The sequence below is a fragment of the Hemicordylus capensis genome, chromosome 3 (assembly GCF_027244095.1).
Source record: "Hemicordylus capensis ecotype Gifberg chromosome 3, rHemCap1.1.pri, whole genome shotgun sequence".
Classification (NCBI taxonomy): Eukaryota; Metazoa; Chordata; class Lepidosauria; order Squamata; family Cordylidae; genus Hemicordylus; species Hemicordylus capensis.
The window spans coordinates 168,061,944-168,080,073 of NC_069659.1; the positions used below are offsets into that span (position 1 = coordinate 168,061,944).

At 42.1% G+C, this 18,130-nt stretch overlaps 1 protein-coding gene across 15 annotated transcripts in view; it reads right to left on the bottom strand.

The window, feature by feature from the left end:
• The window catches only part of LMO7 (LIM domain 7), a 203,622-nt gene that overhangs the window by 107,853 nt on the left and 77,639 nt on the right, over positions 1-18,130 (bottom strand). The window lies entirely within an intron of this gene.

The window sequence follows — 18,130 nt, forward strand, 5'->3', positions numbered from 1 at the left end:
AAGAAGAAAGTGTGCTAGAAGAAAAAGGAAGCATCTGGAACAGCAGAGACCAAAAGCAACGAGGATTTCCAAAACACAAGAGGTAAAGTTTCATTTCTAGATATGTAAGGCATACAGTATAGTTATTTTGTTTCATCTCCACTCTGAAAACTCACATGGCTGCATAGCAAGGGTGAGCAAACATGGCCCTTCAGCTGTTACTGAACTACAAGATGGGAGTTGTAGTTCAATACAGATGGGAGTTGTAGTTCAATACAGATGGGAGTTGTAGTTCAATAACAGCTGGAGGGTCGTGTTTGCTCACCCCTGCTGTATAGGATGATGAGACTAATGATGACCTGTTTTACAAGTCAGCATTTAATAAGTTGTGATTGATTTTGATTGATTAAGTGCAGTCAAGTTGGTGTCGACTCTTAGCGACTACATAGATAGGATTATCTCCAGGATTATCTTTCTTCAACTCGGCCTTTAATGTCTCTCAGTGGTGCATTCATTGTTGTCATAATCAAGTCAATCCACCTTGCTGCTGGTCGTCCTCTTCTCTTTCCACCCAACTTTTCCCAACATTATGGACTTCCCAAGGGAGCTCGATTTTCGCATAATGTGTCCAAAGTATGATAGTTTGAGCCTGGTCATTTTAATAAGTTGTAACACTATCATATTACTAGATACTCAAAATGGACATCAGTCAAAGCTAATAAAAAACACACCTGGCCACTGCCGCAACCTGAGATATCAGGGAGAATTTTGGGTCCATGAATTTACTTTGGTTGCTTGCAAACCCTCTCCCTTATTTTATTTATTGTTAAATTTATATACCGTCTTTCATTAAAAACAATCCCAAAGCGGTTTACAAAAGTTAAAAAACATGCAATACATACATTCCCTCAAGAGATGCAAATGAAGGACTGAAATCCTAAATAGGTGATTGCACAGCAGTGCCAGATCATCATTGGTCAAAAAGGTGTAATAAAAAGGTCCAATCAGAAGTCTGAGTTAAAAGCCCAATCCACAAAAGACCTGATGAGAAGGGTTTTGGGCCACAGGTGTATAAAAAAAGGGGCTGACCTTTGGACAGGTAGTTGATGCATCCAGAAAAAAGTCAGCACAGAAGGCAGAGGATCAGAACAACCCAGCAGAAAAGCAAGAGAGCTTCAAGAATAGCAACTAAAAGAGATGTCCCTTGAAGAGATGGGAGAAGTATGGATGTGCACGGAACTGGGCGGGGGAAGTTTGAAGGTGGGGGGTGGCTGACCCAAAGGGCAGGGGAAGGTGCACCCACCTCTCCCTCCGCTTTCTCCCCACCGGTGCTCCGCCAGAAAAGGGTCCATCGGGGTGACCACACACCTCCCTGCCACCCCACCCCCCTGTACCCCACGTCATCAGAAGCACCTGATCCACCCGCGCATGTGCATGCATGCTGTGCGCATCCTATGTGCACACTCACATGTGAACGCGTGCAGGTGAACCGGGCACCTCTGGTGATGCAGGGCACTGATGGGTTGACTGGGTGGCAGGGAGGCATGCTGCCGCCCCAACAGACCCCCTGCCCCAACGGACCCTCCCTTGATGTCAGATGCATTTCTCCCCCTTGAAATAGTGAATGGCTGGGATTATTTATTTATTTATTATTTTATTTTACATTTTGTATCCCGCTCTTCCTCCAAGGAGCCCAGAGCGGTGTACTACATGCTTTAGTTTGTCCTTACAACAACCCTGTGAAGTAGGTTAGGCTGAGAGAGAAGTGACTGGCCCAGAGTCACCCAGGTAGTATCATGGCTGAATGGGGATTTGAACTCGGGTGTCCCCCGTCCTAGTCCAGCACTCTAACCACTACACCATGCTGGCATGATTTGCATGATATGCCTGATTAAAGCATGGCAATCTGCCATTAATGTCATTTAAGCTTTTGATCAACCATTCTGGAGACCTGCATACTTTTTTCTGTCAATGCAGAATAATCACAAAATGCTAGAACCTTGTAGAACAAGGTTGATGGCATATACAAACAGATACTTCCTAGTGTCAGTAATTTGTATAACTTGTCAGTTATCCCCGTGGCAATTTTTTTTTCTCCATGGCTTTGCTTTTTATATTGTTAATGATGATGCTCCCAATAAACCTTATAAAAATTATTTCTAGGGGCCAAAAGGATTCAGGATGGGCCCCATTTTATTTTAAGAGAAAGATTATCAAACCACTTCCTTGTTTTGATTCTATAGAAGCATGCACGTTTCCATACAACTAACTTGTTCTCAACAGTTTGAAGATGTATGCAGTTATAAAAATGGATAAATCTCTGCTAACTTGGCTAAGAGACTCCTTTTAACATGGTGATTCTCTTTTACTTAGCAGGGGGAGAGTAACTGGCCCTATCCACCCCCAGCACAGTACTTCCATTGACTGTTGCTGTTGTCTATCTTATGTTTCTTTTTAGATTGTGAGCCCTTTGGGGACAAGGATTCATCTTATTTATTTATTATTTCTCTGTGTAAACTGCCCTGAGCCATTTTTGGAAGGGCGGTATAGAAATCAAATAAATTAAATAATAAATTTAATTTGGGGGGAAACCCTGGGTTTTTTTAATCAATTCCATTTGGGCAGTACCCTTCAAGCTATTCAGATGTTTGCTTTCTTCATTGTTTAAACACACTGGGTGGGAGTCATATGTTCTCCTTATGTAAGAAATGTGAATTCCAGCACACACACTCTAATGTACTGACGTCACATTATTCAGCTGGAACAAGCAGCTTTTTAACTTTAGCTGAAATACAAGTTATGGCACATCTTTAACATTCAAAAAGTGAGGTGTGTGAGAGGGGGAAAGCCCAAATGTCTGAAAATATTTTGTCTAAGTGAGGGAATCAAGTATTTCTTCAGGCCAAAGCAAGATTTAATTCAATATTTTCTGTCATCTTTTCTACCTTAATTTACATTCCTGCCATTCCAGTTTATGAAGTAAGCCAACTGACGTTACACAAGCAAAACCAGAATTAGGTGTAGTATCTATGAATAGAGTCTCTGTACATATATTTCGTGCTAGTCTACAGACAGAGTTCAAAGGGTACAAATGTCAGTTGCACATGCATCCTATTCAGAGTATTTTCTGTGTTTATTTTGAACACTTAAGTTGTATTAGTAGGTTTTAATTTAATTCCTTTATTGCCCTAAGATTTAAAAAGCACTAGCACATAAAGGATTGGTCATACCAAAAGCTATATTAGTACAATTTCACAAATAGTGACACTGTACCAACATGCATCAGTATACCACCAGAGTTACAAGCATACAAATTCAAAATGTTTTTAATGGAGTTTTAGTTGTTTTTACAGCCACTGAATTAAAAGTGAACAACAGCCATCATTTTGTAAGACACTACTACTAAATTTGCTTTTCAATTAAAAAATGTTTTCAAAGTGGTTTACATGACAAAATGTATGAGAAATAATTACCTGTCCCATAAGGCTCACAATCTAACACACACACACACACACACTCACTCTACCACACATCACTTTAAAAGATGCTTCTTTGTCCAGTTAGCACACGTAAATATAGGACATGCCCAATAATTTTTATCTTCATGTTCAAATCTGGGCTTTGTAATGGAGTTTATGGCTTTGGGGACAGAGATCCATCCAACGACAATCTGATAACTTCTCTCTCAATCTCTGTGTTCTAGTCAGATCGCTAACTCTGAGCTGGGATTCTTAAACCCAAGATTGGTTAGAAACAATTAAAACAATCAAATAGATTCTAGCTTTCTATTCCATTAAAAAAGGGGTGTGTGCGCTAGATGGAGAAAGGCTTTATTGTCATACAAAGATGGAGAGAAAGCTGTTCCTCTGTAGAACTTTAGTTTGCTCTTGGGTTTATTGTATTGGAAAGTCAGGCAGGCCTATGTTGCATCTTTTGTTTTGTTTTTTAGACGTTTTTTTCCAGTGGGAATCCTGAAGAGAATGTTGGAGCAGGGGACGTGCATTCAGAAAGGGACAGGGAGGTGAAGGAGAAGGAGAAAATGGTGTTGTGATGAATAAACTCTTAGTTAAACCAAAGTTATGACTACTGCATATGAGGGAAGCAGGTATAAAATTTTTGTGATGAGATTTTGAAGTAAGGTAACTGTGTGAGCCTGAAAAGCTTGTGAATGTTCCTACAACTTCATTTCATTGCATTACTAGGCCTACATTCCTGATTCTAATGTACTATTGCTGCTGCTGCTGGTTTTTCCAGCTTCCAGACCTGTACAACCCCTGAAGGTACTTCTTCCTTGTGGGAACTGTTGCTGATAGGTGGAACTGCCCAGACTTAATCCTGGGTCCTGACTCTTGATTCAGTCAAGAGTTGGAAGTTCCGCTCACTAATTATTTCAGTTATCACCAAGGAGCGGATTTCTTTGGCTGAGAAGTATCATTCAATTTGGAAAAGATACCAGGCTCAGGTGTTTCTATCTTTGACTTTCTCCAAGTCCTCCAGGTCACTCATTCCTCAAAGTCCTGTTCCAGTCCATTGTTAGCAGGTGATGGAGGAAAGCAAGGGTGCTGATCTGCTCCCAGCCCCATTTTAAAATGCCTTTTCTCTTTGGTCTCAGGTAGCCCAAGAATCCTGGTTCTAGCTGGAAAGCCTCAGGTGTGTCTTAGGCTGAGAAGGAGGTGTGACCTAACCAAGTCTTCCTTCATAGGTAAAAGTTCACCATAATGAAGTCATGGTTTACAAAAGGTTACAATACAGCCAATTCAGATCTGTTGCTCATTGTTGAGTATAAACAGAAGACATCCCTTACTTTCAGAAAGTTTTACTTGCCCAATAGTTGAAGCAGTCCCACACTTCCTAGACAGTCACTCCACTTATTCTACTCTTGGTCAAAGGAGGAAAGAATGGTATGGGTTTGAATATGAATTGTCCTATCACATCAGATGAACGGTTCATCAGTATCGTCTTGTTTTGTGTTATTCACAAATACGGAGCAGAACACTTAGCGTTGTTGTCCCTCCTAATGGTCTACCATAAATCATTGAGCAATCAGAGTAAGAAGCTCTGTTTAACATTTTCAGTTACACAGCTTCAAATATACACATCATCAATAAAGACCTATCGGTAGGTTCTTTATTGTTCTTTAAACATAAGGGGTGTGTGCATAATTCTAGCTCACCCTGAGCTGAGGATTCCAACAAATCTATTATATTAATTCTCCTGGGTGTGCCTTGGAATGTGCGTCCCAGAGCCCAGCTGATTGGCTGGGCAGCGGATGCGCCCTATTGGCTGAGGTGCACCCAGGAGAATTGGTTGCCACAGCGGCAACCCGGCCGTGAAGGCCAGGTGGCGGGCCCGGCCGTGAAGGCCAGGTGGCGGGCCCGGCCGTGAAGGCCAGGTCCAGGAGGGGGGAAGAAGTGGCAGTGGGGAGGAGAGGTGGCTGGGCCCGGAAGCAGAGACTGGGGCAGAAGGGTGGGGAGAGAGGTAACCGCCGGCCCCAAAGAGTGCACAGATGCTCTGTGCAGGGTCGGCTAGTATACCATAAAACTTCATTATGGCTTATGGTGAAAATTAACTTAAGTGGAATATTTGTGACCATTCTAGCTGCTCAAGAAATGAAACTATCAGTAACAGGAACTTCCATCTGGATTATGGGAGAGCAGGAAAAAATCTAAGCCTTGTCTTTCCCTTTCCCTTCAGAGCTATATCCTTCAAAAAACCACAACTGAGATTATTAAAATAGCAAGCCAACAACAAATTCCTTCCTCCTGCCACTCCACCCAAGCTATACAAATACTTATCATATAAACCCTTCACCATCATCTCTCTTACAAATTTTTATCCACTATTCTATACATCTGATAATTTCGGACTGCCTAATTCTGTGTATTTCAAATTATTACTGGTGTGTTGATATCACGAATGCAATGTACTATACTTATTACCTGCTCTCAAGAGGATGTACAAACACATTCTTTATCTTGTCTCTTTTTCTGTTCTCTTCACTGAGGCAAAATGGGATGGAGTCACAAACATTCTTATGATGCCAAAAAAACAATCTATGAACTCTGAGGGGTGTGTGTGTGTGTGGAATTGACCCAGTCCAAAGACAACCAGACTGATGCTCCCTGTCTTTCAATGTTGTGCTGGTGAGCAATGATACTGCTAGTACAGCATGGGAAGACAGGAGTGTCAGCCCAGTTTCCGTGATGTTTCCTGGCAGTTCAGAGTGAAGGCAATCCATGGGTTTACTTTGGTTATATACTATCATGTCTTTACTACATTAACAGTGTGATTGGACTATATAGTGAAGAAGCAGCTGCCCTCATTCCAAAATGGCACTGGTATAGCAGTAGATTGGTGTAGTGGTTAGAGTGCTGGACTAGGACCTGGGGAGACCCGAGTTCAAATCCCCATTCAGCCATGCTACTTGCTGGGTGACTCTGGGCCAGTCACTTCTCTCTCTGCCTAACCTACTTCACAGGGTTATTGTGAGGAGAAACTTAAGTATGTAGTACACCGCTCTGGGCTCCTTGGAGGAAGAGTGGGATCTAAATGTTAAATAAATAAATAAATAAATCCTAATTGCTCCAAGAGAGGGTTTTCATGTATCATTTCAGTCCACACAAAATCACACCTTTCACACACAAAACATTTGGGGCAGAAAATTCCATACAGAGCGGTTCTATTATTGTTTACCTTTTTAAAGGCTGCAAAAACAACCACCACCGTGCATTAGTGCTTTTAGGGAACAGTGCACAATTCTCAGAGTATAATGAGCTAGTTTAGATTCCTGTAGCAAATTTTACTTGCAGTTCTTGAACTTCCAAAAAACAAAAATCTTAATAGGACATTAGGGAGTGGACAAGAGATTACCCCTTCCCAACCAGGATATTCCTTGGAAATGGGAAGGCTCATACCACACCCTTTCTGCTTTCTTCAACAGAGGGGGATATAAATGCCTGGACTGCACAATCTCCTAGTTTGGGTATGCATCTTTTCCAATACTTAGAGCGATAAGATATGCACCCAATCTCTCCCAACGGAGAATGATAGTAGACATGGTGACTATCACAACAATAAGCTCACAACATTTTGAAAAATACTGAAGTGATCCCAGACTGTTTTAGATTTCATATTCAAAATTGTCCTACCCGCAAGCTATTACCTTCACATTAGCAGACAAGCTTATGCAATCTTCAGGTTCCTGTTCAGAAACCCCTTGTAGCACCCTTTCCACAAAATATTCTAGCCTTTGATTATGATGTCCTTGAAAGTGTGACTGCCCCTTGTTTCAGAGATTTTCCAGATAAGCCAAAGCAGAATCACCATACGTTTTGCTTTAGCAGACCTCATGATTTTGAAGAACTGTGCCAGATTTTGAACATGTGAGATTAACAATTATCAGGCCTCTCAATCATTCTTAAATAGCTTATCATGAAACAAGGAAACTTATCATGATGAGAAAGTAAGTACTACAAACTCCACTGAAAGGAGAACCAAAACTTGTATTCCCTCAACACCATATCTGGCATTGTGTTGCCAATGTCTGGCAACACCATGTCTGCATTCAAAAGTACATCAACATATTCAAGAGTTCCTGTGGTATCTTCCAGTGATGAAAGAGCATAAGGTCCCTTCTCCCAAGGATCCCCCAACTCATACTATGTTTTTAAAACAATTCCACTTTTTGAAACTAAATTATGGAAGACATGACAAAAGTCTATAAAATCTGACAATATGAAGAGGGTTTTTCCTCTACGCTAATACTCCAGAAATCTAGATTATATGAACATATAAAGCAGAGTAATACCAAAGCAGACTATTGGCCAGTATTATCCACACTGACTGACAGACTCTTCAGGGATTCAGACAGGAGTCTTTCCCAGTCATACCTGAACATGCTGCCATGGATTGAACTGAGACATGCCAAACATGTTTTATCACGGAGTTAAGGAGATGGCTTAACCTCTCTAAATGTTTGCTTGGAATTGGTAATGGGATAGAACAAACTGCGGGAGAACAAACTGAATTTGATTCCCAACAATATATAGATAGTTGCTGGGGGAGGGTGGAACTTAGGAAGTGGCTTAGATCCGCTCATTCTGGATGGGGTTACACTCCCTATGAAAGATCAGGTACATAGCTTGGGAGTACTTCTGGACCCAAAACTAGCCCTGATATCTCAGGATGTGGCAGTGGCCAGGGGTGCTTTTTATTAGCTTTGGCTGATACATCAGCTATGTCCATTTCTCAAGACAAACTACCTTAAAACATATATTGGTAACATCCACGCTTGTCTACTGCAATGCGCTCTATGTTGGGCTGCCTTTGTACGTAGTTCAGAAACTGCAACTGGTGCAGAATGCGGCACCCGTAAGAGCGTGTAAAGAACTATACTGGCTGACAATTAGTTTCTCGGCAATATACAAAGTGCTGGTTATTACCTATAAAGCCCTGAACAGCTTGGGTCCAGGGTACTTAAAAGAGCACCTTATCTTTCAAGAACTCCACTGCCTATTAAGATCATTGGTAGAGGTCCGGTAGCAGTTGCCACTGGCTTCCTTGTTGGCAACCCAAAACCGGGTCTTCTCTAGGGTTGCCCCAAGACTCTAGAACACACTCCCCAAATGAAATCATATTCTCCCCATGTATGATTGTTTTTAAATGACTTTGGAATATACACCTGTTTTATTAGGCTTTTAATTTATCTTTTAAAGTTTTATTTAAGGTAATTTAGATCAGTTTACATGATTTTTAGGTTTTGGTTGTTGTGTGGATTGCAAACCACCCTGAGATTTTATATTAGGAGGTATATAAATGTGACAAATAAAGGATTGTTCAGTGCACAAAACGTATGGAATTCACTACATGTTTCTGTGATAAGCACCATCTTAAATGGCTCTGAAAAAGAATTAGGACATCTGCGTGTGACGGACAGGTCTACTAACACATATACATTATTTTAAAAGTCCATGTCCATTGGCAGCATAATAATACCTAGCCACTGCATTTATATAGCATCGCAGATTTTCAAAGCATTTCACTTTGCCTGCTGGCTCTTGGGATAAGGACAGTGGTGCTGAAAGTGTGCCTGCTCAGTCATCACCAGAGGATGTTCCAGTGCATTCTTGGTGTGCACCCCTTTATCATGTGAGGAGGGGGCTGTTCATCTGAATCACCCATCTACACATACTCCTAATACCAGTTTAAGCAGATATTGGGAGCATATGTGGAAAGGCAATTCTGATAAACAGCCCCTCACAGAGAGCATTGTCAGGATATCTTCTGGTGAGGTCAGGGCAGACACGCGCCTTATACCACCATGCCTTTATTGCCTGTGCTGGCAGAAATTTCATCCCAAATGGTCCACTGTAGTCTCAGAATCCTTAGAACAGGGGATCCCAAACTGTAGTACTCCAGATCAGATGTTGCTGAACTACAACTCCCAAAATACCCAGCTACAATTTATTATGGTTGGGAATGATGGGAATTGTAGTTCAGCAGCATCTGGAGTACCACAGGTTGAGAATCCCTGCCGTACAACAATTCTAAGGATATTCAGTACTCTCTGTGGGGACGGCAGGGTATTGATGGCGACTAGGTTAAAACCTTCTAAGTTAGATATGAACCAAGGCTTCCTGAATAATATTTCAGTATTCTTAGACATAATGCTATACCTGCTCATATCTGCCATCTCTAAGTTAGCAGATGCCAGAGACAAACTAGAGAAAGAAGCCATCACCCTCATGCAGTGCTTGACAGACTCTCATAGGCATCTATTTGGCTGCTGCTGGAAATAGTATGTTGGACTCAAATTGATTTTTATCTGCTCCAGATGCATTTACTTACACATACAACATTCTCTGCCACCACCTTATTTTATTTAAATATTGGAAGACATATTCAGGTTCCAACTCAGACTATGCTGGAATGAGGCATTAACTGGAGGAGGCATGAACTAAAGTCATGCTAGAGCTATCATTAAAAATTGATCCTGCAACTGCATGGGGACAGAGATGTGGTAGTGTATCTGTGCACAGAAAATTATATGTTTAAGTCTGTCAAACTGCTGCTGGCAGACTACTATATCCTACCAGTTCAAAAATTATTCCATTTTGAACTATTCATGTGGAGCTTTTAACATACAAGTATTTTACAAATCAATTTTGTCGGAAAGAGAAACTTCTGAAAAGAGGTTAAAACCTGCATTTTATAAGCAGGGGATCTAAGCAGGGCTTGCCCAAATCCATATCCGGCATGGGATTTGAATCCTGGTAGAGGTTCAATTCTCCACCTGAATACACTGAACACAGTCGCACAAAGCAACAAGAAGAGAAAATAATGAGAGTAGTTGAACTGAAAAACCTAAAAACTTAGATTCAGTTAAGATGTTATATTTTACCTTTGGCCACAGAAATTTCAAGGCAAACTCTGTGGAATGCATTTAGAAGTGGCTTATCTAACAAGGTCTGCAATGATAAAATCTCTTATTTGTTTAGAATTATTCCTAATATGTTCATGATTCTGAGTATTTAAACTACCGTCAGTTTTATATTTCACCACCCCCTTTAACTACTGTAGATCATAACTAAGCTACAAATGCAAAATTTACAAAGTTATAAATAATCTCTTTTATATACAAGGAATCCATTATGTTGACCATAAAAAACATATATTCCTACAGTTAATTGACAATGAGTTTGGAAATTCATGCTGTAACCAAGTTAAACTTGCTCCCTGCTACCCACACCATATTTATTATGAAAAAATGCACTCTATAAAGGGCTTTGGTTTTTATATCAAGACAACAAAAAGCCTTTGTTACTAGCCATGATTCACATTTGTATTGGAATTATCTTTATGGTACATAGAAAGGCAAGGAGAATGTATCATAAGACTGGAGAGCTTGTAATTCCCAGACACTGGTCTCAATTTACAGTGACTTTCCATCACTGTTAAACAGAGTAAATTTACTTAGCATTACTAGGCTGCACCATGGAGTGAGGCAATGACCACAAGCTTCAGATAAACATAACCATGTACACTAGAGGTGTGTACAAATGGTCCGATGCGAACCAGGCTGGTTCAAGTGGCTTGATAGTGAACCAGACCAGTCTTCAGGGAAGGGGCCCAATCTGCAATCAAACCAAATCAAGCCCAGTTTGCTTCAAACTGGTTCAATGGTTCACGCCACCATGTAATGGTAAATTCGATGATGATTCCCTTTTTCTTGTAGAGAAGATAGGAGAATCATTTATAAAGAGGGCTTGACAAGCCAGCCTTTACAGGTGAGGGTGGTGCCTGGGTGTGTGTGTGTGTGTGTGGCAGTGAGAGGAACCTGCAGAAATATAATGATAAGGTGCTTATTGGCAGCAGCGCTCCCCTCCCCATGCCAGACATGGATCCAGCAGCTCTTACCTGGCCTACGGGCAAATGTGTGTGGTCACACGAATGGCCCCAATGCATCCATGGCAGCCAGAACTACACTGCTGCTGTGCAGCTCAGCTTCTGGGCGAGTACCAGGGTTTCCAGGAGCTGCCACCACTGCCAGATTGGTAAGCACCTATTTTTAAAGATGCCCTCTCACCACCCTTCCTGGCCATCCTTAGAAGACTTTTAAAGGCAGGATTTCCCCTTTGCTTGCACAGGGAAATCTTCACCAGTCTGCAACATACCGGGCTCAGTCCAGTTCAATCATGGACCCAAAAGCCTTTCCTGGAGGCTGGTTGGTTCGCAGTCAAACTGGCCCAGTTCGTGCACACCCCTATGAAAGGCATGAGGATGTTGGGAGGGACTGCAAGACATGTCCAAAACTGTTCGTTTTGAAAGGGAACCCAAAATATCCCCCCAAAACCACCCCTGAAGAAGCAGAAAGCTTTGCAGCCACAGAATGCTTGAAGATTACAAAATGAGGAGGTTCTCCCTCCTGTTAATCAACAGGACACAACCAACACCACTGGGAACTTGGGACAAGAAAGAGAGAAACAATTGAGAGAAGCGAGTATTGATGTCTGGAATCAATAAGCCTACCTGCCAGTTCTCCAGTGGCAAAGGAGGCCCCAGTCTCATTTCCAATGCCATTTTAAGAAGATAAACAGCAGAATAAGAAACCTTTTGGGCAGTATAAGGGGCCCCCCACTGTTTCTTATCCTCTTTATATCCCAGTCAAATGACCAAAGACCTGTTTCTCTCCTATCATGTGGATGATAAGTCCATAACCCCTGCTAACTTCGCAAAGAAGCACCTTTTAATGTGGTGATTCTCTTTATTTAGCAGGGGGAGAGTAACTGGCCCTATCCACCACCAGCACAGTACCTCCAGTGACTGTTGCTGGTGTCTATTTCATGTTTCTTTTTAGACTGTGAGCCCTTCAGGGACAGGGTTCCATCTTATTTGTTTGTTATTTCTCCGTGTAAACTGCCCTGAGACATTTTTGGAAGGGTGGTATAGAAATTGAATAAATAAATAAAAATAAATAATAGTAATAAATACCCTCTTGCACAGGGGATACTCCTCTGGGGCAGGGGGCCTCCTAGTAGTGGGCAATTAGAACATTGGGGTTCAGAGAGATGGACCTATGACCCACGTGTAGACCACACAGTGAACTCAGTGCTTGGTGTGAAGGTTGTGGACGTCGCACAGTGTCTAGTTAGGCTGTTAGGCAATGCTGGGTAGGAATCCAAAGCCATGGTGCATGTTGGCATCAACAATGTTAGAAATGTAGTCTTGAGGTCCTAGAAGCAAAATTTAGGCTTAAAATTAAAAAATCACCAGGGGCAGATGGCATCCACCCAAGAGTCCTTAAAGAACTCAAATGTGAAATTACTGACTTCCTTGCTAACTTATCCCTACAATCAGACTCTGTACCAGAGGACTGGAATGTAGCCAATGTAACACCAATTTTCAAAAAGGGATCTGGAGAAGGATCAAGGAAATTACAAGCTGGTTAGCATAACGTCTGTGCTATGCAAATTGATGGAGAGCATTCTCAAAGATAAAATTGTTAAAAACAGGCCAAGTTGAAGAAGAACTAGCATGGCTTCTGCAAAGGTAAATTTTGCCTCAGCAACCTTTTGGAGTTCTTTGAGAGTGTCAACAGGAATGTGGATAAAGGTGATCCAGTTGATATAGAATACTTGGACTTTCTAAAAGCTTTTGACAAAGTTCCTCATCAGAGACACTTGAGAAAACTTAGTAGACATGGGATAAGGAAACATGTTCATGTGTGGATCAGTAACTGGTTGAAGCATAGGAAACAAACGGTTGGTATAAATGGACATTTCTCTAAATGTAGGGAAGTAACAAGTGGGGTGCTCCAGGGATCTGTACTGGGACCAGTGAACAGATCTAGAAATTGGGGTAAACAGTGAGGTGGCCAAATATGCAGAGGACAACAAACTATTTAGCTTAGTGAAATCCAAAACAGATTGTGTGGAGCTCGAAAATGATATCTCCAAACTGGGGGAGTGGGCATAAAAATGGCAGATGTGATTCAATATTAGTAAGTGCAGAGTGATGCATATTGGGGCAAAATACAACACCACAACTTCATATATATGCTGATGTGGTCTGAGTTGTTGGTGACTGACCAGGAGAGAGATCATGGGGTTACAGTGGACAGCTCATTGAAAGTGTTGACTCAATGTGCGGCAGCCGTAAAAAAGGCCAATTCCATGCTTGGAATCATTAGGAAGGGGTTTGAAAACTGCTAATATTATAATGCCCTTAGGCAAAACTATGGTGCGGCCACATTTGGAGTACTGTGTACAGTTCTGGTCACCATACCTCAGAAAGGTACCACTATAGTTCCACTATAGAACTGGAAAAGGTGCAGAAGAGGGCAACCATGATGATCAGGGGCCTAGAACACTTTCCTTAAGAGGTAAGCCTACAACACCTGGGACTTTTTAGTTTAGAAAATAAAGGCAACTGAGGGTAGGCTTGAGTCCGAAACGTTTTGGAGACCATTATAGAGGCCGAGCATTATGGGCATGAGCCCATCGTGTGCATGTGCATGTCTGTCTGCCATGTGTGTACGTGCAGCTGCTACTTCCGGCGTCTTATGGTGACAAAAGGGGGAAGAGGAAGTAGGGAGATATGCTGCCGCCCCATCGGTTTCAGTAAATGGGTTTCGGTATGGGTTTCGGTATGCTGCCGCTCCATGGGTTTTGGTAAAAATGGAGCACTGGCGGGGGGAAAGCTGTCGGAGAATTAAGTGCACCCTCCCCTGCCGTTAAGGAGCCACCCCTGCCGCCGCCGTGAGACCCATTTTCCTGCCTCTAACTTCTGCTTGTCATTTGTAATATGTAATATGAGGAGACAATGTCCCAAAGTTGCTCATAACAAAATCCTCACAAAACCTATACATCTGGCGGTGGCTCTTCAATGTCCTGACAGCTCTTTGCTCTGCCACCTGACCAAAAGATTAGAATTATGCCAATAATAAAAATGCAGAATATGCAAATTTCCCCTCTTTGCATAATTTATACAAGTGACTGACTTCTGCATTTCTCAGTAAAGAATTTGGATTGGGAATTCAGCTATCAGCATACTGTTGAAACCATTTATCAGGCATAGCCCCATTGCAGTTACCTCATAACTCTTAAGTAGCTCTGCTTTTGATCTGGCTCCAAGCAAGTAAAAATACTGAAGAGTGCAGAAGAAACCACCTTTCCCTTCCATATTGTGTAGCAATCTCCTCCTAGGAGTTATTCAATCTAATTAAAGTGTCTATCTGAAAGATGTGGGAGAAAAAGAACATTCTTTGTGAGGTATGGGTGTCACTGCGTCAAGGAGGTAGTTCCTCACAGCTACATACACTTTTAATAACTGCAGTGAAGATAGCACAGAGATTTTACATTGCCATTTTTCAACTTGTATTTAGACGGATTTAGTCAACAAACGAGCATAGAATGGTTCAAGCTTAAATGTACAAAAATTGTTGAGGGGGGGAGAACGAGATTGGTTTTCCATGACGTTGTCCAATAGCCAGGTTAACTCCACTACTTTAATTAAAATACAGAAATTTAAATAGTGTATTTTTAATTGTATAGAATAGCCTTTTGATATTAGGGGTGTCAACAAAACTGGTTTCATGGTTTGGTTCAAGTCCAAACTGGACTCAAACTGGACTTGGCATGTTCACTTTTGTGTACCCCCGAACAACTTTTTTCTTAATTAATACAACTCACCGCCGCTCTCCGGGAGCTCATCCGCAGCAGGTCTCCAGAAGTTACCTCTCCCCCTGCCAGCCTCCATTTAGTCAAATATTGCCTGTGTCGGGCGGGTTCCGGGCCTCTCTTCCAGGGCAGTGCCCATTCTGGAAGCTGCCACGCATGCCCAATGGGCCTCTGCATGGCTGGGTCATGAACTGGCCATCTAGAGGCCCACTGGGCATGTGCAGTGGCCTCCGAAATGGCCACCACCATGGAGGAGAGATCCAGTGACACACACCCCCATGGCCACAGACAAGCCCCCAGAGTGGCAGTGGTGTGTTTTATTAATTTTTAAAAAAGGTTTAAGAAATATTTTAACGCACCCCCAAACCAGGGGTTGTTCAGTCTGAGATTGGGGTGAATGGGGGCCATTTCGGTTAAGGGGTGATTCAATATCTAACTGGCCATGTTAGATGTTGAACAGGTTCGAAATTGAACCAGTTTGCACATCCCTACTTGATAGTGCTTCCTGAGGTCTCAAGTGCAAACAAGCACAGAAAGTCAAGGTCTCTCACTCTCTCCAACTACACTCCTAGAGCCAAGGTCCTCCAGAAATTACGCAAAACCTTCATTTTGGGCAGGAGGGGAGCATGGATGTTTTAAGTCTAGAACTGGTAGAAATCACCTCCTACAATTCTTTAGTCCCCTTATCTTTCTAAGGTGCAAGATAAATTGTTTCAACATGAACAAGAGATTAACTCGCAAGGTATCAGATTATCTGAAAATACAGCAGGCGTAGAGATTAATTCAAAGGGTGGAGGCTTATCTCACTTCATTAGACATATCCTGCACTCACTTCCTATTAAAAGGTTGCTACTGCTGGTAGGCTTTTATCATGATAAATGTCAGGAATTCATACACATCATATAGCTCCACAGTGTTTGAAGTTTGCACTTTGCCATCACGTCAGAGGAATGCTGACAAACAGCAGTGATGGCACATTTCAAACCTTCACTAGTTAAACCGGAGTTATAAAAAGAAATAAAGGGTCAAAAGTGCCTGAATAAGGACAGGCCCAGGAAGTGTTAAGGGCAGGGCAAATTTTGCACATGCCTTACCCACCCATCAGGGCTGCCCACATTCTCTCTCTTTCACTTATGCCAGGAACAAATTCAGCAAGTGACAAGCAACCTGATTCTCAAATGTTCTTCATTTACTAAACATACTTGCTCTGGCTTAGCCTGTTTATGGCTCAGATTTGCCAGGGAACCAGTTACCACAGCCGGTGACACGCAAGATAAACCAACACTGTATAATATCTTTAACATTACGTGGCAGCAGCAATATGCTTACCCTATACAACATCTGTGACCTTTGAACACTTTAGCTACACTGCCAAGCTTAATAGTCCATGAATGCCATTTATTGACTTGTTTGTTAACATTATTCTCTAACTGCTCAGGGCACACCCACATTCATCAAGCAAGCACAATACTGGAACTACAGGGGAAAGTTCAGGCATGCTTTCAGTTCTGTAACTCAGGAATAGGAACTCTTTCTGTTCTGTAACCCTTGCTTTCACCACTTTAAATTGATTGGTGGGTTACAGAACAATCATGTTCCCCACATATACACAAAGAGTCAGTTCATATTACTATGATTGTAACAGAGCTGAGGGGTCTATTGAGTGTGCAGTCTGAATAAACTATGGTTTATCCAGTTGTCTGATCTGACCCACAGTTCAGCACATATATAGCAACAGGCTCCACGATCAGGGACGTATGCTCTGCTGGTAAATTATATCCATGCCACAAACCATCATTCCTGCAGCCAAGTCAGAACTGCTAAACTTGGAACTGCTACAGAACCAAGACCATGAGTCTAGTCCTCTTCCTTTACCTTAATGACCATGACCATAAAGCAGGGCTGCTCAGCATTGGCCCTCCTGCAGATGCTGGCCTATAACTCCCATAATCCCTGCCTATTGGCCACTGTGGCTGAGGATTATAGGAGTTTAGTCCAAAAACAGTTGCGGGGGGGCCTAAGTTGAGAAGCCCTGCCATAAAGGCCAAATTCTTACTGTACCAGCATTGTATGAAAGCTGCTTTCCCCCTTTGCCTGATATTGTTCCTTCCCATGACAACAATATTCAGCTTACCAATATGCTGTCTCTGAAAGAGTATGGGGCAGATAGCTTGGGGGTTAAAATAGATTACTTTATTATGGTCATTGACCAGAATCAGATAATTTATATTATGCCTAAGCCACCCTTCAGACAATTCTTGCAGGGCAGAATACAAAGATTAAAAAATAGAAAAAATAATAAAATGGATAAGCAGCATAGAACTAGATTAAAAATAACATTAAAACCAGTAGTCAAAAGCCTGGGTAAGAGAAGAAAACTGCCTTTGCTTGGTACTAAAAAGGCATGGCAGGTGGTTTCAGGCAAGCTTCCTTGAAAAGGGAGTTCCAGAGTCAGGGCCAATGACTGAGAAGGCCTTCTCCACAGCCAGTCATCATCTTCCAAAATTCAGACGGATGGGAGACTAGGAATAGGACCTATGCTAGTTATCTAAATGTCCAGGAAGGCTCAGTGTGCTAGACAACTCTTTAGGGCTTTATAAGAAGCACCAGCACTCTGAATTGTTCCCAGTAAAAATGACCAGCAGTCAGTGAAGCAGTTTCAAAAGTGACAAGATATGATCAAAACAATCAGCCCCAGTTAGTAGTCTAATGCGTGTTCTACACTAACTGAAGTTTCCAAGAAGTCTTCAGAGGCAGTCCCAGACAGAATGCATTATATAGTCTAAATTCACAGTTTACCAGTATTAATTACAATGATGGTCAGCCTATCTCCATCCAAAAGCGGCTGGTGAAAGGCACTACATGGGTCTCTAGTGACAAAGTGGATCTAGTAGCACCTCCAAGGTCCTAACCTGTTCCTTCAGGGAGAGTGTGAACCCCCCTGTCCACGTCATCAAAACTCGGTTGAAAACTAC